Below are 27,789 nucleotides of genomic sequence, written 5' to 3' on the forward strand. Positions count from 1 at the left end.
ATATTGCAAAAGCAGTATGTAAATCATTTTTAACTCTAGTATAAAGATTACAAGTCAAAAGAATTTAAAATAACTATACTTATAATAATTTGTTAATGAATACACAGTATAAAAAGATGTAAATTATGATGCCAAAAACATAATATATGGGGGGAGGGGAGTAAAAGTGTTGCGTTTTTGTATATGAACAAAGTTAAGTTGTTATCAGCTTAAAATAGACTGTTAGAAACTATAGGACATTTTCTGTAAGCTTCATGGTAACAACACTGCAAAACCTATAGTCGATACACAAAAGATGAAGGAAAAAGAACCAAAGCATATGACTATAGGAAACCACTGAGTCACAAAGGAAGATAGCAAGAGAGAAAAAAACAAAGGATTTATAAAACCACCAGGAAAAAAAAACCACCAGAAAATAATTTTAAAAATGGCAGTAGTAAGTACTTACCTGTCAATAATTATTCTAAATGTAAATGGATAAAATTCTCCAATCAAAAGACACAGAGTGGCTGAATACATTGAAAAGCAATACCCAACTATATGCTACCTGTAAGAGATTCACTACCACTTTAAGAACACATAGGCAGAAAGTAAAATGAAAAACATATTCCATGCAAATGGAAACCAAAAGAGAACAGAGTAGATACACAAGACAAAGTAAACTTTAAGTCAAAAACTGTAACAAGAGACAAAAATGTCATTATATAATGATAAATGGGTCAGTTTATCATGAGGAAATAACAATACTGTGTGTATGTATGCATATATATATATATATATATCTCTCCAACATCAGAACACCCAAGCATATAAAGTAATTTTTAACAGATCTGAAGGAAGAAATAGAGAGCAATACAATAATAGAAGAGACTTCAATACCCCACTTTCATCAAAAGATAGATCATCCAGAAAGAACAACCTGAACATTCACTGGACCTGAACTACATTTTACACAAATGGACCTAACAGACATATGCAGAACATTCCATCCAACAGCAGCCTATATACATTTTTATCAAGGGTTCACAGATCATTCTCCAGAATATGATCATATGTTAGGCCACAAAACAAGTTTCAACAATTTAAGAAGACTGAAGTCATATCAAGTATCTTTTCCAATCATAATGGTATGAAACTAGAAAAGAGTAAAACAAGGAAACCTGGAAAATTCACAAAACAGGTAGAAACTGAACAATACTCTCCTGAACAACCAGTGGATCAAAGAAGAAATCAAAAACAAATCAAAATATACCTAGATAAAGAAGATGTGGTGTATATTTACAATATAATATTATTCAGTCATGAAAAAGAACGAGATCTTGCCATTTGCAACACCATGGATGGAGCTAAACCATATAATGCTAAGCAAAATAAGTCAGAGAAAGACAAATACCATATGATTTCATTCATATGTGGAATTTAAGAAACAAAACAAACGAGGAAAGAAAAAAAAGAGAGAGACAGACAAACCAAGAAACAGACTCTTAACTATAGAGAAAAAACTGATGGTTACCAGAGGGGAGATGGGGGGACTGGTGAAATAGGTGAGGGAATTAAGAGTACACTTACCATGATGAGCACTAAGTAATGTACAGAACTGTTGAATCAGGAGCACTGGGTGGGCTCAGTTGGTTAAGTGTCTGACTCTTGGTTTCAGTTCAGGTCGTGAACTTGAGGTCTTGGGATCGAGCCCCATGTCAGGCTCTGTGCTCACTGTGGAGTCTGCTTCAGATTCTCTCTCCCTCTCCTTCCCACTCACACTCTCTCTCTCTCTCAAATAAATAAAATCATAAAAAAAAGAATTTTTGAATCACTATATTGCACACCTGAAACTAATATAACACTGTATGTTAAGAAAACTGAAATTAAAATTAAAAACAATAATAAAAATATCTATATATACATAAATATATAGATATACATAGACATAGACATATATAGAGAGATATAAATATCTAGATATATAAATATATAAATCTTCAGACAAAAGAAAAGGAGACATCAACTTCCAAATTTCAAGCTATATATAAAGCTATAATAATCAAAACAGTATGGTACTGGCATAAAAACAAACACATAAACCAATGGAACAGAACTGAGAGCCCAGAAATAAAACCATGCATATATGGTCAACTAATATTTGGCAAGAGAGCCAAGAATACTTAATGGAGAAAACAAATTCTCTTCAATAAATGATACTGGGAAAATTAGATATTTACATGTAAACAAATGAAACTAGACTCTTTACATCACTCACAAAAATTAACTCAAAATGGATTAAAGATTTAAATATAAGATCTAAAACTATAAAACTCCTAGAAGAAAATATAAGGAAAACATTCCTTGACTTGGGACTTGGCAATATTTTGGATATGACACTTAAAGCATAAGCAACAACAACAACAAAAAAAATGGGACTACATCAAACTAATAAGCTTCTGCACAGCCAAAAAAATGAACAACAAAATGGAAAGACAACCTATAGAATGAGAAAAAAATATTTGCAAACCATATAGCTGATAAGGGATTAATATCTAAAATACATAAAGAAGTCTTAAAACCCAACAGCAAAAAAAATAAATAAAATTAAAAATGGGCAAAGGACCTGAATGGACATGTTTCCAATGAAGATATATGAATGGCCAACACATACCTGAAAAGATGCTCAGTATCATTAATCATTAGAGAAATGCAATCACAACCACAATGAGTTATCACCTGTTAGGTTGGCTGATATCAAAAAATCAAAAGACAGTAAGTGTTGGCAATGATGTGGCATAAAGGGAATCTTTGTGCATTACTGGAAGGAATGTAATTTGCTACAACCATTATGGAAAACAGTACAGAGGCTTCTCAAAAACTTGGAAATTGAAATACCATATGATTCAGTAATCCTACTTCTGGGTATATATCCAAAGGAAATAAAATCACTATCTTGAAGAGATATCTGCACTCCCATGTTCATTGCAGCATTGTTCAGAGTAACCAAGATATGGAAACAACCTATGTGCCCATTGATGGATGAATGGATAAAGAAAATGTGATACACACACACACATCCATATCTGCAGACAGATAGACAGGCACATAATGGAATATTATTCAGTGTTAACAAAGAAGGAAATCTTGCCATTTGAGAGAACATGGATAAAACTGAAGGACATTATGCTAAATGAAATAAGCCAGACATGGAAAGGCAAACATCGCATGATCTCACTTATATGTGAAATCTAAAAAAATAAGAGAAAGAAGTCAACTTTATAGTGACCGAAAATAGAATGGTGGTTACCAGAGGCTGGGATGTAGGGGAAAAGAGCTATTGATCAAGGGGCACAAACTTTCAGTTATAAGATGAGTAAGTTAGGGAAACCTAATGTACAGTATAGTCACTATAGTTAATAATAACATATTATGTACTTGAAATTTGCTAAGAGAGTAAATTTCAAGGACTCTCACCACACACACAAAAGAAAGGTAACTATGGGAGGTAATGGATATGTTAATTAATTTGACTGTGGTACTTAATTTCACTATATATAGGTCTATAGAGAGACATCACATTGTACACCTTAAATATATACAATTTTTATCTTTCAAAAATAAAATACTTTTTTTAAAACAAAATATGAAAATATATATTAATATATAAATATATAAATACCCATCATCCCAAGAATCCACTCCTCAAAATCTATATCATAAAAATGAAAGCACCAGTATGTAGAACAAACGTATTTAGGATGTTATTCCAGCAGTAGTAAGAAAATAATGAAAAATTTAATGCTTGGCAATATGGGAATGGTTGAATAAAATATGTTCATGGATGTTTACTGCTACATTACCTAAAGACAAATTTGGGGAGGAAAAAAGCTGATGCCTAACAATATGGAAATTTCAGAATAAAGTATGGTACATCATGACTATGGAATATTAAACAGCCTTTACAAAGAATGAAGTAGACTTATCCCACCTGACTTGGGAGAGCTGCTGTGTGAGAAAAGCAGGACACAGAAAGCAAGATCCAGGGGAGATGGAAGACACTGGGGTGGGTCAAAGGGAAGTAGAAAAAGAGGGAAAAGACGAGCTAAAATGGAGAAGAAAAAAAAATGCAAGGAAAAGCACACATACAATTACAGTGGCCAGGCAAAACTGTGTATATGGGTTTATCTATATAACTAATAAGAAATGTGGGGATTTTTGTTGGTTTTTCTAGAACTAGATAATCCAATCAGAAGTGGAATTGAGGGTTTGGGCCCAGGACAGGTTGGACATGCCCCTGTGTTCAGAGACAGCCTGGGTCCTCCTAAACAGACTGAACCCGGAGATGTAACAGAGCAGTGAGGCCCAGGTGTCAGCTGTCCCTAATAGGGGAGAGGAGAGGAGGGGTAAAGGGGACAAGGGGGGGTGGGCAACCAGAAAAAGCATTTAAAACAAAAGAGGTTTCCTCTAGGGAATGGGAGAGCTAGGGATAGGGAGAGTGGGGCATGAAGCTATTGTTTATTATCATAACCTTTTTTAAATTCTTCCATGTGTCATATAGTATATCACCTCATTAAAAAATAAAAATGTTAAAAATAAAATAAAACCCTTATAAAGCCTACCATATATATTTATTTTTGCTAAATTGAAGGACAAAATATAATCATACATTATATGCATTATATATGTTAACTTTTTAGATATGCAACCTATTTTTCTGTCTACTCTCTCATGTGAGCTTTCCATGATACTGGTGGGGTTAGAGGGGTAAATGACTTGCCCTAAACTGGAAATTAGCAATTGGGCAAAGGTGAGCCCAACTCACCTGACTACTATCTATCGAGTCCAGGCCCGCTGACTCTGTTCTATACCACCTACTTCTCATAGGGAGCATTAAGAAAATACGCTGGGGGGGCGCCTGGGTGGCTCAGTCGTTAAGCATCTGCCTTCGGCTCAGGTCATGATCCCAGGGTCCTGGGATCGAGCCCCATGTCCAGCTCCCTGCTCAGCAGGAAGCCTGCTTCTTCCTCTCCCACTCCCCCTGCTTGTGTTCCCTCTCTCACTGTCTCTCTCTCTGTCAAAAATAAATAAAATCTTTAAAAAAAAAAAAAAAGGAAAAGAAAAGAAAATAAGCTGGGAGCAGATAAAAAAAAAAAAACCTTTAAAAAACAAAGTAAAGTAAAAGCGCTCAATTACAACTTACTATTAATGCTAATGACAGACACTAACATTTATTGAGGACCTACCCTGAGCAGACCTTGGTCTAAGAGTTTCATGGATACTGATCTGTTATTCTCACAACAATCATCTGCCCACCCAAGACTTCTTCATCTCGGGTGGCAACTTTCTCATGCCAATTGCTTAAGCCAAAAAGCCTGGGGCCATGATGGATTCCTGTCATATCCACACCCATTCAGTCAGGAAATCCCCTTGGCTCTACCTCCACGATTCATTCAGAACACAGCCACTTCTCACCATTTATATTGCGACCACCTTAGTCAGAGCTACATTGTCTCCCACCTTGTTTATAAGAGCCTCCCTAGCTGGTATCCCTCAGTGCTGTACTACACTCCACAGCCAGAGTGATGGTCCTAAAGCACAAATCCATCCATGTCAATCCTCCAACCAAGCCCTGCGAGGGCTCCCCATGTCAGCATAAACACCAAGTCCCCACAAAGGGTCACCTCTCCTCCCTCACCCCAACTTCACTTCTCCAACCTCATCACCTACTACTCCCACATTCACAACAGTCTCCAAACTGTCCCTCAGGCCTTTGGGCCATTTCTCTAGCTGCTCCATCTCTCTAGAACTCTTGCCCACATATCACCTACTTTGCTGGAATCTCTCCTCATGGACACCTGTATCTGACTAGCCAGCACTCCCAGTACTTCTTACCCTGCATTACTTGTTCTTTTCCAAAATATTTGTCATCTTCTAAAATTCCAAATAATTTACCTATTTAGCATTCTCATCAGTTACTGACTGCCTCCCCCCACAAATCCCCCCTTGTGGACGTAAGCTCCAAAGGATCTTGGCCTGTACACACCAAGCCCCCAATAATTACCTGTGGAATAAAGAAACTAGGTATTATACCCCACATGTTGAATGATGCTATTTGAAATAATGCCACTATATTTACCTAATTGATGAACTTTGTAAATCCGGTAAAAAGAAAAAAAACAAAAAGAGAGATCCCACCTTACCACTAAGAATAAACTAGCTTCAATTCTCCTATATTTACACCATTTTAAGACTGTTTAATGCATATAGATGGGACTATATGAAATGTAGGGAAAGATCATTTGCAAATGTAATCTCATGAAAATAAATTTTATACTCCCTTCAATACACAGAAGGATGTAGCTCATTCTTTACAAACTGATTGTTCTCAAGACTTTGACATACTACATACTACATACTTTCCTTCTTATCTGTTCTATTACTTTATATAAAATATATACAAACTGCTACTTCCAAGATTACCTTTGATAATAAAAAATGATCATTCATGCACCAACAGCCTAATTTCTTCCATCATATGACACTAGGTTAGCTGACCATCTGTCTTATTCCTATTCATCATATTCTGCTTTCCACATATTTAACTAAATATTTTTCCGGTTTCTTTTGGCAAAGATGATCAAAATAATTGTCCCACCCTTACTGACACAGACGAGGGAAGAAGGAAATGTGTGTACGGTGAAGATGTACATAATGCAAAAAAGTCAACTCAGCCCAGAGTCAGGGAAATTTCTCTTTATTTTAAAAAGTGTAGTATTAATAAAGTGGTGTGTCTGACACAAAAGTTGTGACATGTGTGCCTAAATACCCAATTTACTGTTCTCAGTGCTAAAAATATGCATTGCAATATGTTTGGTGCATTAATTTCAATCACGGATCTCAAAAAATACGATGAGTAGTAGCAACACTTGAAAAGCGGAGGTAACTTTCACTTGGGGAGAAATAAATCGTAATTAAACACAGTAAAAATCGAGACGTGACTGTCATTTGTGCTCCACAACAGCTAAATATATTACCATAACACATGGGTATTCCATATTCAGTTTTCCTTTTGATTATTTTTATAATTTAACCCCCAGGGATATTATCTTCAATAAAGAAGCAGAAAAGGAAATAGCCTTATAAAATTACTTCTTTCCCAAAGTCTTATAAGTATTGAGCAAGACCAAGACTTGAATCCAGTTTCTTCTAGTACTAAAACTGGCATATTCACAATACATATTAATCAATGTTTTTTTCCTCTGGGTTAAAAAAAAACAACCCAACCCGTATGAATTAAGAAACAAGAATGCAATTTTGATCTCATTACAGTAAATGAAGATGGCTCACATTCTGAAACTGACTTTTTGGTATTTAAGTGTTTCATAATGAGAAAGTATCTCCCAAATGAAGATTCAAACAGAGCCCCCCTTTTTAAGATTACACAATTCTTTTCATACCATCCACACAATTTGTAAACAATTGCAAAGCAGCCACGCAGTGTTAACAAAGCCTCAGGGAGGCCATCCGGCAAACTAGTGCGGCCTGCCACAAGCCTCCAGAGGAATCCCTGACTGCACAGGTTAGACCTGGATGTCGGCACCTGGAGTCGTACAGCAAGGTCCCGAGTGCAAGGTGTCACCTGTAGGGGAATGGAGCAGCCAGTTCTGTAGCCTGGACAGTAGGCACCTCATCTGCCACTACCCACTCGTTTATTGGTGCCTCTCGTCCCACCCAGTGGAGTCCACGCTGCTCTCTGCAAACAAGGTGCGGGAAGGAGTGGATTCCACACCCATGCTGCAGCCAACTAAGGAAGCATCCAGTTTCCAAGGAGAAAATTAGTCCTGTGACTGGCAAAGGCCAACAGTGACCTTCCCTAAGAAAAGAATGCATTTCTCAGCATGCATTTACTTATTCTTTTTGGGAATTAGCATATAATTCTGCAGTGTGTCACTAAATATTTCACCCATTTGAGGCAATATTAAGGTGTTTATAACAACTGACAATCAGTCTATGCCAGTTACTGAACAAAAGCTATGTGCTACTACATTCTAAATGGTTTATGTTTAGAGAGTCATTTCATCTTCCTTCAACATTATTGTCATTCCCATTTTACAGCTGAGAAAGCTGAGGTACAGTAAATAAATTCACATGGCTATAAAAGGCTGAGCAAGGAGTCAGAGCTGGGGGGCATTTCTGAACATTTGTTTACTCAATCAAAATCATAAACATTTTAAGCGTAAAAATGGATGTTTAGGAATTCTGAGGAACTGAACAAAAAATGCTGAATAAGCATGAGCAGCTAAGCCAACCAGACTGAGACGAAATTCAGATGAGTGGAGACAACAAAGAAGGGGAGAAAGGAGTGCATCAGGAGGCAGGACTGAGGAGAGCAGGACAGAGGCCTCATCAAGGGAGTCCAAAACAATGCGTTCCACATCTCTGAACATAACACTGCCAAACCCTGGGAGACAAGCATTAAAAACAGCAGGTAAACACAGTACTTTATTTCAAAAACTACTAAAACTGGCAACATCCTACATTATGACAACACGCTGAGCAAACCAATGGAGACTCTTGCTCCTCTTTGTCCCGAACTATGGGTAATTGTTTTTAAGTCGCCAGAACAAGTGGACATCCCGTCTTTATTTCAAAGATCACCCAAAGAGCCCAAACTAAAAAATCCATATCAAAAAAAAAAAAAAAACAATCGACATGAAATAATATCAGAGTGTGACATCATAAAAATCATTTTTAAAATATTAAAACTTGGGGCGCCTGGGTGGCTCAGTCGTTAAGCGTCTGCCTTCAGCTCAGGTCATGATCCCCGGGGTCCTGGGATCGAGCCCTGCATCAGGCTCCCTGCTCCGCGGGAAGCCTGCCTCTCCCTCTCCCTCTGCCCCTGCCTGAGTTCTCTCTCTCGCTATGTCTCTCTGTCAAATAAAATAAAATCTTTAAAAAAAAAAAATATTAAAACTTTTCACATCTGAAAACTTTCATTACTTCCTTTCTTCTGACATAGCAGAAACCCAGGGCCACCTCACCTCCTTAAGTGACTGGCCTGGCCCGTAAAGTCTGCACTGAGCAACCCAAGACAGCACCCCAGTGTTTGCTCAGCAGCCCTAAACAACCCGTCGCTTTCTGACTATGGGTTGGAAGATATATTTCAGTAACAGATGGGGCTGGATTTTCACCTCAAACTAGTTTCTAATTTACTTTTCCTATTTGTTTTTAATCTGGCTAGATCTAAAGAAGGCCACATGAAACCTCTTTATATTTTAATTACACTTAATCAAACCTTTGAAAAGAAAAAGGAAACAGTGCCACCTAACTGTATAAGCGGCTTTGTTCTTAAGGCGTTTTTTACTGCTCGTTAATCCTCAGCCATAACCATTTATTTCCAATTCATTTTCATCTCAACTGACTAGATATAATTCAGCAAAGAAAGCTCAGCGGTTGCCATCTTTTCAAAAGCTAGCAAAACGTCAAGTTTCGGTATACTTGTATCTTAGAAAGTAACAAATTCTAACTCTCTTAGGTAACAGAGCTAATGGGAAATTAACAGAGTAAATTTTATTCAACCAATCTTAAGACTTTTCATATGAACTTTCTTTATATGACACATTGAGATATTCAAAATACTAGTCATTTTAGTTCCCTCACAAAACCATTACTTCTATTACAGAAATTCTGAGTAGCTGATGCCCTGCAAAACAATATTTTTGTTCAATTAAAAAATTTTAGGGCCCCTGGATGGTTTAGTCAGTTAAGAGTCTGCCTTCAGCTCAGATCATGATCTCAGGGTCCTGGGACTAAGTTCTGCTTCCAGCTCCCTGCTCAGTGGGGAGTCTTCTTCTCCCTCTGCCCCTCCTCCTACTTGTTCTCTCAATCTCTCTCTCTCTCAAATAAAATCTTTTAAAAAAATAAATAAAAATTTTTAAATAAAGACAAAGACATATCTTAAATACTTTGGCTAAGAGTTTACTGCCACTAATAACTAGACCTTGAGAAATCACTAGGTAGCAATATCAGCACATGTTTAAAAACAGTAATTACTGAAATCCATATAGATATGTTCTAAAGGTATAAAATACTACAGAAATACCAAACTTTTAAAAGCACCTTATGTAGGGCTAAAAATAAATGTGGGGAGAAATTAACCTAAGAAGTTCTGCATCATGACCTTTCACATTCTTTCACATTAAGTCTCCCCAAAATTAAACTATCATAAACCTTCCAAAACTCAGTGAATCTTAAACAATTTATTATGCCAATTTTCTCTGCCTCCTATACATCTGATCTAGCTGTAAATCCATATTAATTGACAAACCTTTGGATGCATGCTGCCCAGGTGTTTCTACTCTTGGCTCTAGATACAGAGTAAAACAAGAGGAAAAAAAAAAAAATGACAGAAAGGCCAGAGATGATATCAAAGAAGAGTGACTATAAAACCTGTGGGTCTGATTTTTGTAAACTACTTGGGAAGCTCAGCAAAAGCTCTGCACATACAGGCAATAGTCAAGAAAATGGCTTAATGCTCACCCCCAAAATCAATACACATTTCCTGAGAACAGACAGGTTCAGAGAGGCACCAGGCTTTGAACAGTATCCTCAATGGAGACAGTAAAAGAGACCAAACCCACAAAGCCACCCCCTCAGATTCCCACGCTGTCCTCATCCTCACTGTTCAGTGTCAGAAGCTAATACTTAAAATGTGCCCCCATTTGCACTATCGGACCAGGACACCATTTTAATTTGTAGGTTACCAGAAGCATTAGCCTACTCTCACCTCTAGTTTGTATCATTAGTAAAAGACTTCATAAGATCACATGCACCACCCTTTCAACACAGTCTTACACTATATCTGATTCTAATTATACAAGGGCAAGCAAACTGAATGTAGGTATAATATGCCTTTATACCTCTCATGGACAGTAAGGATTACCAAATCAAAATAAACCGCTCCCAAAAAAGAGAAAAAAACAATACACCCCAAATCGTCCAATGCAAGCATGAGTGTGGAGGTGTTTCAGTGTATATGAGATTAACTTTCAATCTTTACAAGCACTATTTATAGATATCACTGCATAATCATTTTATATATTATATTTCATTCTCAGAATTTTGACTAGATGTCAAACACCATTAAAATATTACTTTGTAGAAATTTAAGTAAGTCCCTGTTGTGGCTTCTTACATCATATTCAAACTATGAGAATGTTCTGGGATCTAATCCCACCCCCACCTCCCCTAAACCTCAAATCATACCCAGAGCAACAACTGCATGGGCAAGGAGCTTATAAGATGTAGATAAGGTACAAAGGAGTAGAACAAACAGTTTGCATACAGGACTCTCCTAGCCAAACCATACACGGGTAAACCCCATATACTAAAACTAATTTTCTTTCTCAATTCCTTTAAAAAAACAAAGAAATAGGGTACTGTAAAGGCTCTCACTTTTAAAAGGTGAGAATCTCTCACTTGACATTCATGTATATGCTAAACCTACTTATGTTTCTCTAAACATGAAGCATAATTTCATTTTACATATATTCAGAAAGTACTTTTTACAATGGTTTTAACATGTCCTGCCTTTCCCAGGAATGCAATTCTATGTAAATTGAGGAAAGGTTTTACTTTTTTCAAGCACAACTGTGGCAAATATTTCCACCATTTCAGAAGATGATGTTATTAAGCACAACACTGCTCAAAGACTCCCCTTCCCTGATATAATCCCCCTGTGAGCATTTTTTTAAAGATTTATTTATATATGAGAGAGAGCATGCAGCACGGAGGGGCAGGGGAGAGGGAGAGAGAATCTCAGACTCCCCACTGAGCGTAGAGCCCAACATGGGGCTCAATTTCAAGACCCTGAGATCACAACCTGAGCTGAAACCAAGAGTCGGAGGCTTAACTGACTGTGCCAGGTGCCCCCCTCCCACCGTCAGCATTTTTATGGGTGAATTCACATATAGTACAAGCCATCCAACTACTTCATTTTATTCTCTAGACTAGTCATGTCCAAACATTTGGCATATCATTTAATTATAAATTACCTTCCATTTATTTCTCCCATTTTATTATATATGGACATTATATTGACTTTTTTGAAAGAATGTGCAGGTAAATTATTTACCTAATAATTTCAAGATACTAAGAGAGATGTTACAAATATATGTTATCAAAGGGTTGGTAAAGTTGGAACCCCTGACCCCAAGACATTCACACATCTTTGTTCTTCCTATATCAAGTTCAACAAACAAGGGAAAAAGGAATACTGGTGACAAGTACAGCCTAGGCCCTTCATTTAAGCTTTTATTTTATGCCTGGCCAGGAGTGAAAGTACAAACTCTGGGAACAAAAAGAAATATAAAAAACTCAATTTGCTTTTCCCTCTTTAAAGGGTTTGTCACTTTTGGGGTGCCTGGGTAGCTCTGTGGGTTGAGCGCCCAACTCCTGATTTTGGCTCAAGTCATGATCTCAGGGTTGTGAGACTGAGCCCCCAGTTGGACTCTGTGCTCAGTGGAAAGTCTGCTTGGTATTCTCTCCCTCTGCACCTCCTTGTTAGAGCGCGCGTGCTCTCTCTCAAATAAATAGTTTAAAAGTAAATAAATAAATAATAAAGGTTTCCTCACTTTTAGTCTCAGAAGAAAGACCCTCATTGCCTGTAGGAAAGTGTGATCCTAAGGAGGGATATAAAAGGGACCTGTGTCTTTGTTTAGCCATAAGAATATTCATTACGGAAACTCTGAAGTGGATTAGGTAAAAATCAGAATAATTTAAAGAAGGTGAGTGAATTAAATCATCTCTCACAGTAATTTATAAACTACTTCTTTTTTATTTTTGGTTTTGACTGACATTTTTAGTGACTTAGCCTGGGGAAAAGGTGGAGAACTTTTTTAATGCTCATGCAGAAGTGTATATATTGGCGAAATTATTATCTTCACTTGTGATATAAACACTCAATGAGAACAAAGATGAGGACAGAGATTTTTCAATTTCCAAAAAATGAACTCTTCCTTCTTTTGTGCCATATGCCAACAGTAGCCACATAAACGATACAGAAATAACACGACCCTGAAGACATCAGTCATCCCTACAAGGGTTTGATTAAAACCTTGGACTTTTTCTTCCTTCTGTAACACCTGGTCTCTGGAGGGAGTGCTATGTGATCTAGCTGACAATGACTAGAACTGGCATGAAGGTAACTCAGCCCTGCTACTGTATGACCTTCCTCAGGCAGTTCCTATGCACCATCTGTGGAGCAGAACAATAATGCTCGCCAGCGATGGACTTGACAAATATATTCTCACTCTCACTGCCTTTTAGAAGCACGGTCACTCCCTTGTCAGCACAGGCACTAAGATTTTTCACGCCTCTTTTGTAGAGCCTGAGGGCCCACTCATTAGCAGACACCGTCCCCTCTCAGCTTTATGCTGGGTATTTCCTAGACTAAGAGGACAGAGTACCCAGTGCCAGGCATTGGCCTGGCACGCAGCAGGTACTCAGAAATGCAGTTAAATGAATAAATGCGTGAATAAATCAGGCCATCTTCTCTCATGTAATACAGAGAAGCCTCACATTTGAATGTGTCTGGTTGTGAGGGGGCAGGACCAGCATCTTAACATCTGACTCCTTCTTGTGTCCCTTACATTCCACAGCCTAGCACATCCTTGGCCAAAGCAGACACTGAATAAATATTTATGGAATGAATGAGGGTCCTCTACTTAGCAGAGTTTTCTATTACTGGCTTCATAATTCCCAACTGTGCAAGCACACAAAGGATTAATTATTACTCTAGAATAAGATTTACCAAGCTATTGAACACAACTTTACTGCAAAGCCTGGCTATGAAAACAAAAGTTGACATGCTGTAATAGCAAACAGCCGGAGCTGGAGCTCAGGAAGACCAAGTCAAGTTTCCAAATCTGCCATTACTCAGGTGGATGAACCTGAGTAAATCGGGCCTTTCACTGGGCTTTCATTTTCCCCTCTCTGCAATAAGGGATTTGGATTAGAACTATATGTGACAAGGTTTTTTTATCCTTGTTATTAGTAGAAATTTATGAAGTGGGTAAAGAACATAAAGCCATAAGACAGAGCTCAAAACCAAGTAATTTTATACATTACTTATCAGTGTGGTAAAATTTCAATTACTTTACAACTTGTTTTAGCTTTTGAAGTACTATTGATAATTTATGTCTTTGCCACAGTTGGATTAACAACAGTGGCAGCTCTATTTGGCAGTCATGGCAAGACAGAATCAACAGGGACTGTCATAAGAGCTAGTTTTTTTACAAGAGAAAAATAAGTTTTGAGTTGATAAGAAGTCCCTTCAAGTGAGATAATTTGTTTTTTAATTCATATTCTCACATAGTGACTTTTGACCTTGGGCACACTGCTTAACAAACTGGACCTCTGATTTGTCATCTACAAAACAGGCTGAACTGGATAAGTGGTTCTCAGCTGGGGCTGATTCTGCCCTCTCTGTCCTCTCCTCAGGGGACATCTGGAAATGTCAGAAGACATTTTTGGTTGTCACAACTAAGTGGGAGGAGGTGCTACGGACATGTAGTGGGTAGAGGCCAGGGATGCTGCAGCTAAACACCCTACAGTGCACAGGACAGCCACCTTAGGACAAAAAAATTATTTATTCATAATAAGGATTGAGAAACATCTGAATTAGACTACTTCCAAACCCTCTAAAATTAAAAAAAAAAAATGCTGAATCTAAATTGTTAATTAAATGTGGCACAACAGAAACCTCCTAAGCTATAGTCATTCTATGATAGAAGTTATAGCTACTCTGAGCTGAAACTTCTAAAAACTTGAGAGACAACTTATTTGGACAGAAGCCAGTTTAAAAGCATGTCACTTTGTGCATCGCACTGGTAATTACCATATAACTGTACCCTCCACAGCTTCTTCCTCACCATTTACTCCACAGCAATGGGTATTGTTTGTTTTGGACACAGATGCCAGCCAGTTCTGAAAAGACTGCCAATGATCTTCTCCTTGTCCTCACAGCAGAAGAATAAAGTGGCCCTAAAGATTACTAAAGACTGACTGCAGTAAAATGGCCGAGCATCCTGGTTCACACAAAACACAAAGATGGCAACAGCCGGAAGTGAAGACACGTCTGTACTGGACAGAGGGTCTCCACACAAGACAGCCAACTGACAGCTGCTAATTTGCATGGGGTACAGAATCCAGCAACGTGACCTGCCCTACTATCTTTCTAAAAAGTACCAAATATCCATGACATTCAATTAACAAAACAAATGAAATACACTCATGGTCCTACGCAGAAGTCTATCAACTTGAAAATCACCCATAAGCCTTAGATTTTTCCAAGGGCACTTAGCAAAAAGATGTTCTCCTGTGCTGGTCAAGACTTTTCAAATTCTTGACCTGTTAGCCCTAATAATTCCTATCCTAAGCCCAACTGGATGTGTTCAGCTGCTGGAGAAACATCCACATATCTTCTTGAAATAAAATCACAAGTTCACAGTTTTAGAAGAGAAAGGAGAAAAAAATCTTTGTTCTAACCATCCTCAGAAATTGAGTGCATAAAATATAGATTTGGAAGTGCTATCTTGGCATCTGTAATAATTCACCTTGATGATGTGTAGGACCAGGACTAAAGGGTATAATGATAGGGAATTAAAGAATATTCTTTGCCATAAAGCAAAAAGAGAAGAACCTTTACATTCCCTTTGATATATGACCATAATAACAATAATAAAATAGTGGCTGAAAGGTCAGTGCTTACATTTTCAATCAAACTCAAAGTCTTAGCTAGTTACTCAACAGAATCCCAAAATGCTAAGGATTTTGTGGAACTTCTTTGGTGTATGAGACTATCATTGACTCAAAATCATTCAACTTTTATTTAGTGGTCTCTGACATGTGTCAGGAAATTGCTGGGCTTTAGAAAGACGTGGTGAACTGAATCCAAAAAGTTCCCTGGGAAACACAGAAAAGTAAGGCTCCACCCTTCAGAGTGAACTAGCAGACAATAGCACATTGTGGAGGAAAGCACAGGGGAATGGGGGTGATCCACTTTTAGGGAGAACTGGAGGCTTCTCGGAGCAGGAAAATTCACAGCCACAAGAAAGATAGGTACAAATGTGCAAAAGTCCATAAGCGAGAGCAAACACTGTCCCCCTCCAATCATAGAAAGTACTGTCCATAGGTTACACAAACTCTTAAACAATTGGTGTAAAAGATATACTTTAACAATGGAGACATATAAAAAAATTCCACATAAACATGACCGAAAGATTTAAAAAGTCTAGATTCTACCCAAATTTGGAGAACTCTAGTCCCCTGCACAAGTATGTACCTTACAAAATCAGGGCCGGGCCCAGGGCCGACTCCTCACTCCCAGATTTAATCAATGCAGACTTAAATGGGCAGGAATCAGGGCAACAAAAAGCTGGTATGTTTTCTGATATTCTCCATCATAATAAATAAGAAAAGCATTCATGATAAGTAAGAAAGACAAAATGATTAAATGGAAAGTACATTCAGTTAATCACAGAGCAGACGCCACAAGTCAGGGGTTGTAAAAAGGCAGCCCACAACTGTATCTGGTCTGTAAATACATTGTCTACCTTACCTTAGCAGAGTTCTAAAAGGTGTGAGCCAGGATTTTTAAGTAGGGAGGTTTCACATTTTTAAAAAATGCAGATATCCAATCTGAGGTTTTTTGGTTGTTGTGTGTGTGTGTGTGTGTGTGTGTGTGTGTGTGTGTGTTTTTAATAACATCTACCCCTTTAGAACATGTAAGACTACTCCCTACTGTTTCCACAGCACAGAAGGGATTTTTCTTCCTTCCCACTGTACTGAAAGATCTTCCTAGAGTAGACAAGTACCTACGGCCAATTTTCGAAGGTGAAAAAATAGAAGTGAAATCAAGAGCACTTTGTGAGTTTTCTTCTATCTGCCTGTTTCACTCAGTTCCCTTACCTGCTAGCCCCTTTCCACGTCCAAATTGGTGACCCTGGATTTAGGTCTTAACTCCATTTGCCAAAGACTGTCAAGTCAGTATACACATGAAACATAACACAACCCACATCAACCTGTCTCCCTAAAAACAGCCTATACCCAGTAGGTCTTCCACTGGAAAAATGATCAAAGCAAAGCTACCAGGTCTGCTTCTCACCAGTCTTCCCCATCTCCTCCAGCTCACCCAGTTTCTCATGCATGGTGAGATCTAGAAAACCAAAGACAAGAGCAGAATATACACTCATCTATGAACTGGGCCTTGAACTAGCATCAGTGTTAACTCGGATCCATTCATACAGGCCTGGAAGCATGTCTATCATCTGCTCCGTGGTTTTTCTTTAGAAAGAAATTACAATATTAATAATGACCAAAAGCAATTTTTTAAATGTTGTCACTCAAGAAAGTCTCATCTTTAAGTCTGATGTACTCACAAGAGAAGGAACCATGAAGGTAAGCAATGGCTTGTAGTTGCAGGACCAGAGAACGTTTAGGGCCTTGGAGAGTCTCCCAGTGACAGGATCAGTATTGGGACACCAACGTAGAAGGAAATTGAGTAATAAATGGTCCGTGTGGTGCATCCAGTAATTTTAGACCTCCTTGGTCAGGACTGAAAATGCTATGTGCAAAGCTGCTTGCCAGCAGACTCTGAGACTACACCTACTGGATGCGTGTGCCCATTTGCAGACAGACTGGCTTTCAAATTCAGGAGTTCCATTAGGTCTGCTGTGAGCTAAGCAGAATACAAAAAAACCTACAGCCACAGAAGAGGGAAAAGAAAGCCCACATTTGCTAAACTACAAAACCATGTGCCCAGCTCAGTGCTGGATAAATAACACACATGACAACGACATCCAGTTATCTCCCTAAAAATACTTTATGTCCAGTAGGTCTTTCACTGGAAAAATGGTCAAAGCAAAATTACCAAGTCTGCTTCTCACCAGTCTTCCCCATCTATTAAAATTCACCCAGTTTCTCATGCTAAAAACCAGAAGAATAATCTTGAATTTCTTTCCCTTACCCTTTCATCTATCAGCAATTTTATAAATTCTACCATCAAAATATTCCCGAAGTCCTTCCATTTCTACCCATCTCCACCCCTACCTGCCTGGCCCAAGCACCAGGACTCCCAGCTGGACACTTGCAATGGTATCCTAATTGCTCTTGCCAGGTGCACAATATTCTGTAGATGGCAGCCAGAGTGGGCCTCACTGGATATAAAGCAGATCATGTCACACTCTGCCCACACTCTGCAAAGCCTTCCCATGGCAAGAAAAAGAGAATGCATGATCCTCAGCAAGGCCTCCACGGGCAGGAGGCGGCCTCGACATGCTCTGGCCTCATCAACCCTACCAACAGCTCTCCCACCCAGTCGGCACCTCTCCCTTGCTCTCCCTTCCTCCAGAGCACGAGCTCATTCCTCTTCCGGGGGCTTCACACATGTGCTTACCTCTGCCTGATATTTCTTTTTATCCCACTCCCTACCTGGCTAGTGGCTACTCATCCTTCGAGAGGACTTTTGTGACCCACAAACCCCTATTAGGCACTCCTATTGGTCTTTCTCATAGTACACTTAAAAGTTTTTCTTTATACACTTATTTGGGAGGTTGCTTAATATTTGACTACACAATCCAAGAAGGCAGGAGTTATGTATCAGCCATCCCCATACACAAAACACGCAACTGACACACAGTGGATACCAGCAAAAATGCCTTGCCCCCATTTGAGTTCCTTAGTTCCTCCCTCCCTCAAAAGGACAGGGAATAGGGCAACAATGATTTAATCTAAAAAGCTATCATGGTCCCCAAAGCTATCCATAATAGCTTACACACCAAAGCACAGTGTATGAAAGTACCATACCGTCCATCTTCCTTCTAGTTAAATATGTTCTCTCTAGCAAGTCACGGTGACAAAGAACGATGCACGCACTTCTGCTCCATTGCCCACATCCCACACCTGATACTTTGCAAACAATTTATTAATCAATTATTAATTGTGGCAGCGACCACACTTTCATCATTTAAGATCCATCTTCAGGAGGGATGCATAAGCATTCTCTACAATGGCTAGCTTCATTAAGAGAACGCTTCACACATGAGCTAAAATCAATACAAAATGAAGAAAGGTTCAGCAGGTGACGCTGAGCAGGGGTCCTACTGCAGTGACATCTTCCCCAAAAGGCACACACAGACTAGGGGAGCAGAGCAGGGACAACTGACGGGATCAAAGTAAACGTTTCATTTTTCCATCGCTACTGTGGAAAACTTGTTTTGTATTTGCAAAATAAAACAGGGATAAATTCTTCTAAGGCACTATTCTAACAGGAAAAAGGAGTGCAAATGCTGAAACAAAAGACAGTATTACATGTGTGAATGAACTGAAGAGTTTCATTTCTCCTGAGTATGTTCTAATTCATTGTTTTTGCTTTTATTTTGCTGAAATATAAGATACTATCTATACAGTACTTGCTGTAAGAGTATGTGAACAGTCCGCTGGGCTTTTAATGAATCCAAATAGTTTTCACTTGGGAGGTATGTTCCTATAATAAACTATGCTCAAAATATGTTTACCAATACTACAAGGTGGAAATGCTTTGTAAACTACAAAACACTCTTCAAATTAAAGGGGGACATCTACATACCTAAAACAGAGCAAACACTACCAACAGCTCATACTGAAGCCTTACCAGTGAGATCACCTCTTGCCAGCCAGTTCAACCACACCTCCTCAGTTCGGTATTTCATCAGCAACAGATGAGACTTTACACGGAGTCTCCTATGAAACCTCCTCCATTGGCTTCCCTGTTCCTGTGACGCGCAGTTTTCCTCCTCCTCCTGACACCATCACTGGGTGTAGCCCACAGTCACTGGACCTGCTCTCCCCCCACTGTGCTCATTTATTCACCCTGTCTCATGCTTTATACTGTCACCCCTATTCCAGCTGAACATTTCCCAGCTGACTCTCTCCTGGCCTAACATTAGAGTTCCTCTCTCCAAACTCACCACTGCAGCATCTCTTTCAATTCAGTATTTTAAAAACTGAACTCACCCGCTCCACCCTGCTCCCAAACCACCTACCAGGCTCTCCTGCTAATTTCCCCATTTCAACAGCAGCACTCTTTCTGAATTAAAGGTGTTGACTGAAACAACGAACGCTTATCTAATTGTGATTTTCAAACTCACCTTTAGCTCTAGAGAAGGAGAACCAAAGACACATGGGAAGGAATGGGGTGGGGGCAGAGAGGCTGGGGCTCCTTCTGCTTCCTCCGTCCGACTGGGTGGCCTGGTGCTTCCCATACAGCTTCAGGTCTCCCTCTTCTTCACAGTAAGAACTCCAGAGCTTTCCATCTGCAGATCTTCCTTCAACATCAGAATGATGTTCCTGACTGCTGCTTTTATCACCCCATGCCTCTGCTCAGCAGCTGCCTGCTCACACTGAATCCCTATTCAGTCCTACAAATATCTGTTGACTATGCACTTAACCACTTGTCAAGGACCATACCAGGCCCTGAAGGGTTATTATCATTTCAGTTAAAAGGATAGAACTTCAATGCAAAAATATTCTGAATAAAAAGGGAACTAAGGACGTGTTCATATCCTTACAGAAAATGTGTTACTTAAAGACAGAAGCTAAATTGTGAAAAATATATAAAACTGTTTTTTGATGACTATCATTAATGGTGACCATAGTTAATAATACTGTATTGTATGTCTGAAAGTTGCTAAGACAATAGATCTTAAAAGTTCTCATCACAAGAACGTTAAGCGTCTGCCTTCGGCTCAGGTCTTGATCCCAGCGTCCTGGGATCGAGCCCCGCATCGGGCTCCCTGCTCCTCGGGAAGCCTGCTTCTCCCTCTCCCACTTCCCCTGCTTGTGTTCCTGCTCTCGCTCTCTCTCTCTCTGTCAAATAAATAAATAAAATCTTTAAAAAAAAAAAAAAAAGTTCTCATCACAAGAAAAAAAAGTTGTAACTGTGGTGATGGATGTTAAATAGAATTATTGTGATAATTTCACAATGTATACATAAATCATCATGCCATACACCTGAAACTAATACGTCAATTATATCTCAATTTTTAAAAATGAACAGAAAGTGGCAAAATCTAAAGCCTGGGCCATCAGAAAAAAAACTGTTTTTACATATGCACTTACAGATGAACCAGGAAAAGTAGAAGTCAAAGAATGGAAGTCTGGTGTGAAAATCAGGGACACCCTCACAGAGGAAGAATTACACTGGCTCATGAAGAATAAAAGGTTTCTAGTTTGGACGGGTAGGGGCTGGTGGGAAGAGCATGCACAACCACATTTCCCAATGTGGACACTGCAAATAATTTTTCTAAGTCCTAAACAAATCATAATCATTCCTTTTGAAGCATGAAACTCCCTTCTCCTTCCTAGCCCCCTATCTCTTCAGCCTTCGCCTTGTCAATCTGTGGAAGAACCACTCCTCAGGACTCAGCACAAGGCCCAATTCTCTGTGTTCTTTTCTGATCACTCCAGACCCCAAAGACCCTCTCCTTGCCAGACCCCATGACCACTATCTGTTTCAAACCAAAGCATTTTAGTTTAGATTGTTTTAGTCTCAAATCCTATTTATTAGTTCCTGCATATCATTTTGTTCACAAACGTTTGGTTTGCATGTTTTATCTCCCAACACATTAAAAGCTCAAGCTTTTAGTGGTTTGTCATACAAATGTATGAACATACATAGTAAATTACATAGTAAATGGTTTATTGTGCAAATGACAATTGAAATTTTTTAAGGAAAGTAAAGATGAATTAGAAGTGTAATTTAAGATACAAATCACACAGTATTGCAATGAAATGTCGGTAGATGGTAGAGCTCACCTAAAATTCTTATGATGAACTTAAAAACACACCTCTCCTTGAGGTGAAAGTTAAGACAGTTCCTTAGTTTTCCTTAATTCGATCTTCACCAGATCACCGTCCCACCAATATCCTTTCTCAGAAAACAGATTGAGAACTCATCATAGAGGTGGACCAGTATTGTCCCAAAAAGCACTGAATAAAGAATTCCAAAGTCAAGGGCTACCTCTGATACAAATTCATCAATGTACCTCACAATCTGAGAGCATAATCAATAGCAGTTTTAAGCTCATCTTTCCTACTTAACAATTACACCCTATGTGGGTATAGCAGAATCCAATCCACTTGGATGCTCCTGAAATCTCTCCTCTTTCAAAACCCTTTCTCCCAGTTCTAGGGTACCATGAGGAGAAACTGAAATTGGCATTTTTAGCATCTTGTGAAGAGCTAAATGCATTCAAAGTCTATTATCAAGCATCAAGAACAAACTCCACCTGTTTGCCACTTTAACCTTTTTTGAGTTAAGGGGACTAGAAAACACCAACAGATCCCACTACACTTATTTAAACAAAGAACTGAAACTGGAGGCTGCCCCGAGCAACTTCCAGCAACAGCTCCAACAGTGGGATCCAGGAGACAACGCCACTTTGGTCGTGGAGACCAAATAACCCTGAAGGGTGAGTGGTAGGCATAGAAACGCCCCAACAGGTCAGGTCATAGTGACCAAACTGACTTCATGGGGTTATCACACGCAGAAGTCTCAACAATAACAATGTCCAGACCTTCCTTTTATTTAGTTTCCACCTCCAGGCATGGACAGATTAAGACTATCCCTCTAAGTGGATAAAGGCATATACAAAATAAAGTACATCCTATGGACTTTAATCGATGACTACAGGATATAAAAGGCAGGGCACCAAATCCACCGGAATTCTCCCACCTGGGGTAAAGGCTTAACACCAATCCCGCACGTACCTGCGGCGCGGGCCCAGGTGTACCCTGGTCCGCTGGCCTCCCCTTCCGCCCACCTCGGCGGCCAGGGCGAGGGAGACTTGGCCAGCGCGCCCCGGCGCAGTTCCGGGCTTGGGTGGGTGGGGGGGGCCGAGCTAGTTAAACCACCACAAATAGGCTAGGCGTCCCTCAGCGCGCACTTCCTCCGCTCCGGCCCGGGGCTGGGCAGAACTTAGAGAGTAGGACCGGGGACGGAAAGCGGGTGGAGCGAGGAAGCGCCCGCGGGGGTCTCGGCCGCAGCCGAGTCCCGGCACACACGACAGTTGTCTGCGGAGAACGGGGAGACCGGGGACGCCCGCCCCGAGAGAAAACAAAAGCCAAACGCCCACCGCCGGGCGCCCGGTGGCCTAAGGCCGGCTTGGGACCGCTGGGAGTCCGGCCCCGGCCCCTCGTCCCGCGGCCCTGGGCTGAGCCGGCGCCTCCCCGCCCAGGTGACCGCGCCGACACCCCCGGCCCAGGTGGCCCCGGCGGCCGGGAGCGGGACGGTGCGGGGCCACGCCACGCCCGTCCGAAGTGGGCGACAAGTGGGGCAGCGCCTCGCGCGGGGAGCCCGGCGCGCGCCCGGCGGCGAAAGAGAAAGAGAAAGAGCCGGCGCCGGGCGGAGGCGACTCCTAACCGCCACCGCCCCCTGGCCCGGCCCGGCCCGGCCTCGCCGCGGGCGACGCGCACGCCCCTCGGTCCGGGCGCGGGGCCCGGGGCTATCCCTGGCGGTGGCGGCCGTGGGCGCTCACGCGGTCCCCCGACCACACGGCTCGGGCGGCGGCGTCCTCCTTACCCCGAGCAGAGCCGGGCCGCCCGCAACGCCGACTCGGCGACAGGCCGGCAGGGCGCGAGGCGAAGCGGCGAGGCTCGGCCAACCCAGGCTGCGGCGCCGCTGGCCCCGCGGTGCCCGGCGGGTAGGGGCGCGAGGGTGCACGCGCGGGGTGGGGGCGCGGGAGCCTCCCCTGCCGGCCCCGCGCGCATGCTCCCGCCGCACCTGCCTAGCTCCGGGTTCCGCTCCCCCGGGAGCGCAGTGGACGCGGGGCGGCCGTTTGGGCTTTCACGTGGGAGGGAGGTGGCTGTGGCTTTCTCTTCAAGTGTGTCTTTCCCCTTATTTGTTCCCTGGGAAGGAGTCCCCCAAATCTTGGCTACTTCCTGCCTGGCCCCTCCCCATTCGCGCAGTGGTGTCCCGGGGCGCTCATCCCTGCCTCATCCCAGCTCTGAGGGTTCACCTTCCAAATGTTCCCTCTCGCCTCTGGATTCCTCTCTGTCCTTCTGCTCCTTCCGATTTTGCAACCTCGTCTCCGATGCCCGTTTCCCCGCTCTCGACTTTGCTACACACCCAACCGCGGATACCATTTCAAAATAAAAGAATACTCTTTTCAAGTGGCGAGAACAAATTGTTTACTGACCCTGTTCTAGCTGCTTGAGATTAACTAGGAAACAGGAGCTAAAGAGTTCCTGCCCTCATGGAACTTACAGTCTTACTGGTTAGCGTTAGGCTTTCACGAAGCGTTGTTGGTGGTTTGGAGAGAAAAGTATTTAATCATTTGTTTGGGCTTATATTTAAAAGTAGCTGGCAATCGAAGACCGTATTTTGTGACTTTTAAACTTAATTTTCTTTCATGGAGGTGTCGTGTATAAAAATTCTAGTATGCAAAATAAGTGTTAGTTGGTTGAGTCCAGCAAGAAATGCAGTAATTTAACATGATTAACAATAATAATTTCCAAAATGATCTTTTGGTTTGTTGTTAACTACCATAAACGAACAACTAAAACTATTTTGTTTCTCAGGTGAGACTGGTCCTTTGGTTACAAACATAATTTAGTGTTGTTACTGAAGAGAGAAATATAAAACCTTTGCTAGTGCAGTTTTTGATTTGGGAATCATGATCATAGAAATTTACAAGTACACACACATACACAAACTGGATTCTGTGCTCTAATCAATTAAGAAAAAGATTTGGGGCAAAGAGAAAAAGAAAAGGAAGCAGAAGGCATCAGTATAGAGAGAACATTTAAAACAGATCTGTTGAAGTGATATACTTTTTTCATCCCATTTACCATGTCTATGCTAGAGACTTTATAGAGTTGTGATGTATTTCTGTGACAACAGGCACACATCAGGAGACTATCTTGGCATACTTGCTCACCTGACTTCATGAAATTAGAGTAGAACCCAGTGGATGGATGAGAATTCCCCCTTCCTGCTACTTATGTGAGCACAGACAACATTTTTGGCAAAGGACAAGTGTTTCGATTACTGCAGTGTAACCCTGGTCTCTCCCAGCAGTGTCTATCATTAAAGACGCTAAGTCTTAGTGATATAAACATCAAAATGTTCCCAGCACAGAAAGAGTTAAAAGCACTTCTGGTTCCACCCACCCCTTAGAAAAATCAATGTTAATATTATACAAAATCAAAGAAAGCTGGATTGAAATCCAAATAGAGTGAATTTACATCACCTTGTCTTCACTTTTTGGGGGGAAACAGTTATTATGTTTATTGAATATATTTGGCTTGCTTTGATGAAAACAGAAACACTGTTTTCATGGGCAAGGTTTAAATAGAGAAAGAATGCACCAATGAGACAGGTAACACAGGCAGAGAACCTCATCCTGGATTACTTAAATGTAAATCTATGGGTGCATAGTGCTGACAACCACATATGATTATATTCAAAGAAACTGACATCTGTTTTAAACAATACTGTTATTCAAATTATATGGAAATATAAGCAGTGTAAGCATTGGTACACTTATTACAGAATTTTTGAAAAGCTGTTGTAGTAAATCCCTTTTATTTGAACAGCTGCAGATTAAAATGAAATAGCCACATTGTTGAGTATTGCAATGTTACCAACAGTCCCGTTGTGAACAATGGGGTTTAGAATACTGATGGTTACTAGGCATTTTTTATTTATAATTCAGTTGAGTCTAACAAACTAAGTGGCAATACTAAAGTTGGCCAGAGAGGTAAGGATGGCTTCTGGTGGCAGAAGAGCCCCTTTAGGCATGTCATCAAAACATGACAGAGTCATGGCAGTTCTATAATGTCTATCTCATGGGTGGAAATGAAATCTCATTTGCTGAGATAGTGATTGGCTGTATTTAAGCAACACTTCCTTTTAAAGTTTGCTAAATTTATTTACTTTTTTCTAATTGGGGGGGAGTTCTTTTATTTGTTGATGTTATATATATGTTACTTATATATGTGTGTGTTATTTTTTAAGTAGAATTAAATTACATTGCTTTGTTATTTGATCAATAGTGGGATTTCCCATTAACACAGAAGTGTTTTTAAAATTCATGATTGTTTCCTAGCATATACTTAGGACCATTTGGGAGTTAAGCACAGAGTAAATTCCTTTCTACACTTCAGTGTAATTGAAGAGAGGTTATCTTAACAGCATTCTATGCTTACTCCACAAACAAATTGTCCGTTGCAGCTAAAATCATTTCATTGGTCACCATTTATCATCAATAATTATTATCCTCAAGTTTATTTTCATATTGATGCCATTGTTAATAATTTTACTCACACCACACTATATTTTCTCTGTTACAGCAATATTTTCTTAAGTAGATTGTCCAATTTTAAACTTTCCTAATGAGATATAAATAATTGCATAGAATTCTGTTTCAATGTAAATACTGGTTCAGACAGAAGTGTAAATAATATTGAAGAATTAAAGCTAACTTTAAATGATACTAAAAAGCTTCATAAATAAAATAATATGCACATTATACAAATTTGAATTAAAGACTTAAAATTTATAAAGAAATCTATTTTTACACTTGTACTTTTTTTGGTAGAACAAAACTATCATAAAGTAACATAAAAACACCATTTCCGGGTATACTCCCTTGAATTTTTAAAAATCCAAACCCTACACAATATTTCTGATGATATTTAAAATCTGTATAAACTGAACGAGATAAGGATCCTTACATCAATAGGCAAACTTCAATTTCCACTACAACCATACTGAATGAACTAATAGGATTTGGACAAAGGCCTGAAAACTGCAGAAGGCAAGCAAGCAATCCCTTTAATCGCATTTTCAAAGATATTGATGACACAACCATACCATCTCCAAAGTGAGAGATCTGGAAAAAGAAAAATGGAAAATTCAGAGTAGGCAATTCATACTTTCTTGAAAAGATATATGCCCCAAATAACAGTAGCTAGACATGCATTCTCTAAGAAATAACAGGTAGGATAGTATGTAGAAAACATTCCAGGTGTCAGGAAAGACGGTTGTTATTCCTGCCTCTGTCGTTGACCCATCATGGAAGAAGCCACCTGGCTACAGAGGATATGTCTCATGGCATAGTATTTCCTTTTGAAATCACCAAGTTTAAGGTCTAGGTCTAGTTCTTAATATTATAGGTCCAGAAATCTGAGTCTGTTAATGCTCCCAGAAGTGATCGGGCTAAGGCAACCAGCTAAAAACAAGAATACCAATGAAACTGAAGATATAAATGCCAAAAAGATCGATGTTTTGGGGTCAGCACATCCCCACCACTATAGTCTACAAAGGAAGGCAAGTTAGTTAAAAGATTGCTCAATGGCCATGAAATCAAAACAAGGTAAGCTGGCTCTTGGTGGGAAGTGTCGACAAGTGGCAACTGTCTGATATAACCTTTCTCATAAAGGGAGGTCTTCAGCCAAGATGCCCAAAGGCTGTGTCAGCTGGATTTGATGCTATTCATTTTTTTTAAAGATTTTATTTATTTATTTTAGAGAGAGCATGAGAGGGGAGAGGGTCAGAGGGAGAAGCAGACTTTCTGCTGAGCAGGGAGCCCAATGTGGGACTCGATCCCAGGACTCCTGGATCATGACCTGAGCCAAAAGCAGACGCTTAACCAACTGAGCCACCCAGGTGCCCTTGATGCTGTTCATTGAGGTCCAGTTTCCTTTGGCATTCCAATCCTTGGAATATTCCCTGGTCACCTTGACTGGATTTGGGTGCTTTAAAAAACT

The 27,789-nt window shown here is 40.2% G+C and overlaps 1 protein-coding gene across 1 annotated transcript in view; it reads right to left on the minus strand.

Annotated features, from left to right (window-relative positions):
* The window catches only part of L3MBTL4 (L3MBTL histone methyl-lysine binding protein 4), a 488,579-nt gene extending 464,878 nt beyond the window's left edge, over positions 1–23,701 (minus strand). Inside the window, exon 1 of the mRNA XM_032421167.1 lies at positions 23,600–23,701. The gene's annotated coding sequence lies outside the window, so the exon portion shown is untranslated. The remainder of the gene's footprint in view (positions 1–23,599) is intronic.
* Positions 23,702–27,789: the final 4,088 nt, after the last annotated feature.

This window comes from Phoca vitulina, unplaced genomic scaffold (assembly GCF_004348235.1).
Source record: "Phoca vitulina isolate PV1807 unplaced genomic scaffold, GSC_HSeal_1.0 scaffold24, whole genome shotgun sequence".
Classification (NCBI taxonomy): Eukaryota; Metazoa; Chordata; class Mammalia; order Carnivora; family Phocidae; genus Phoca; species Phoca vitulina.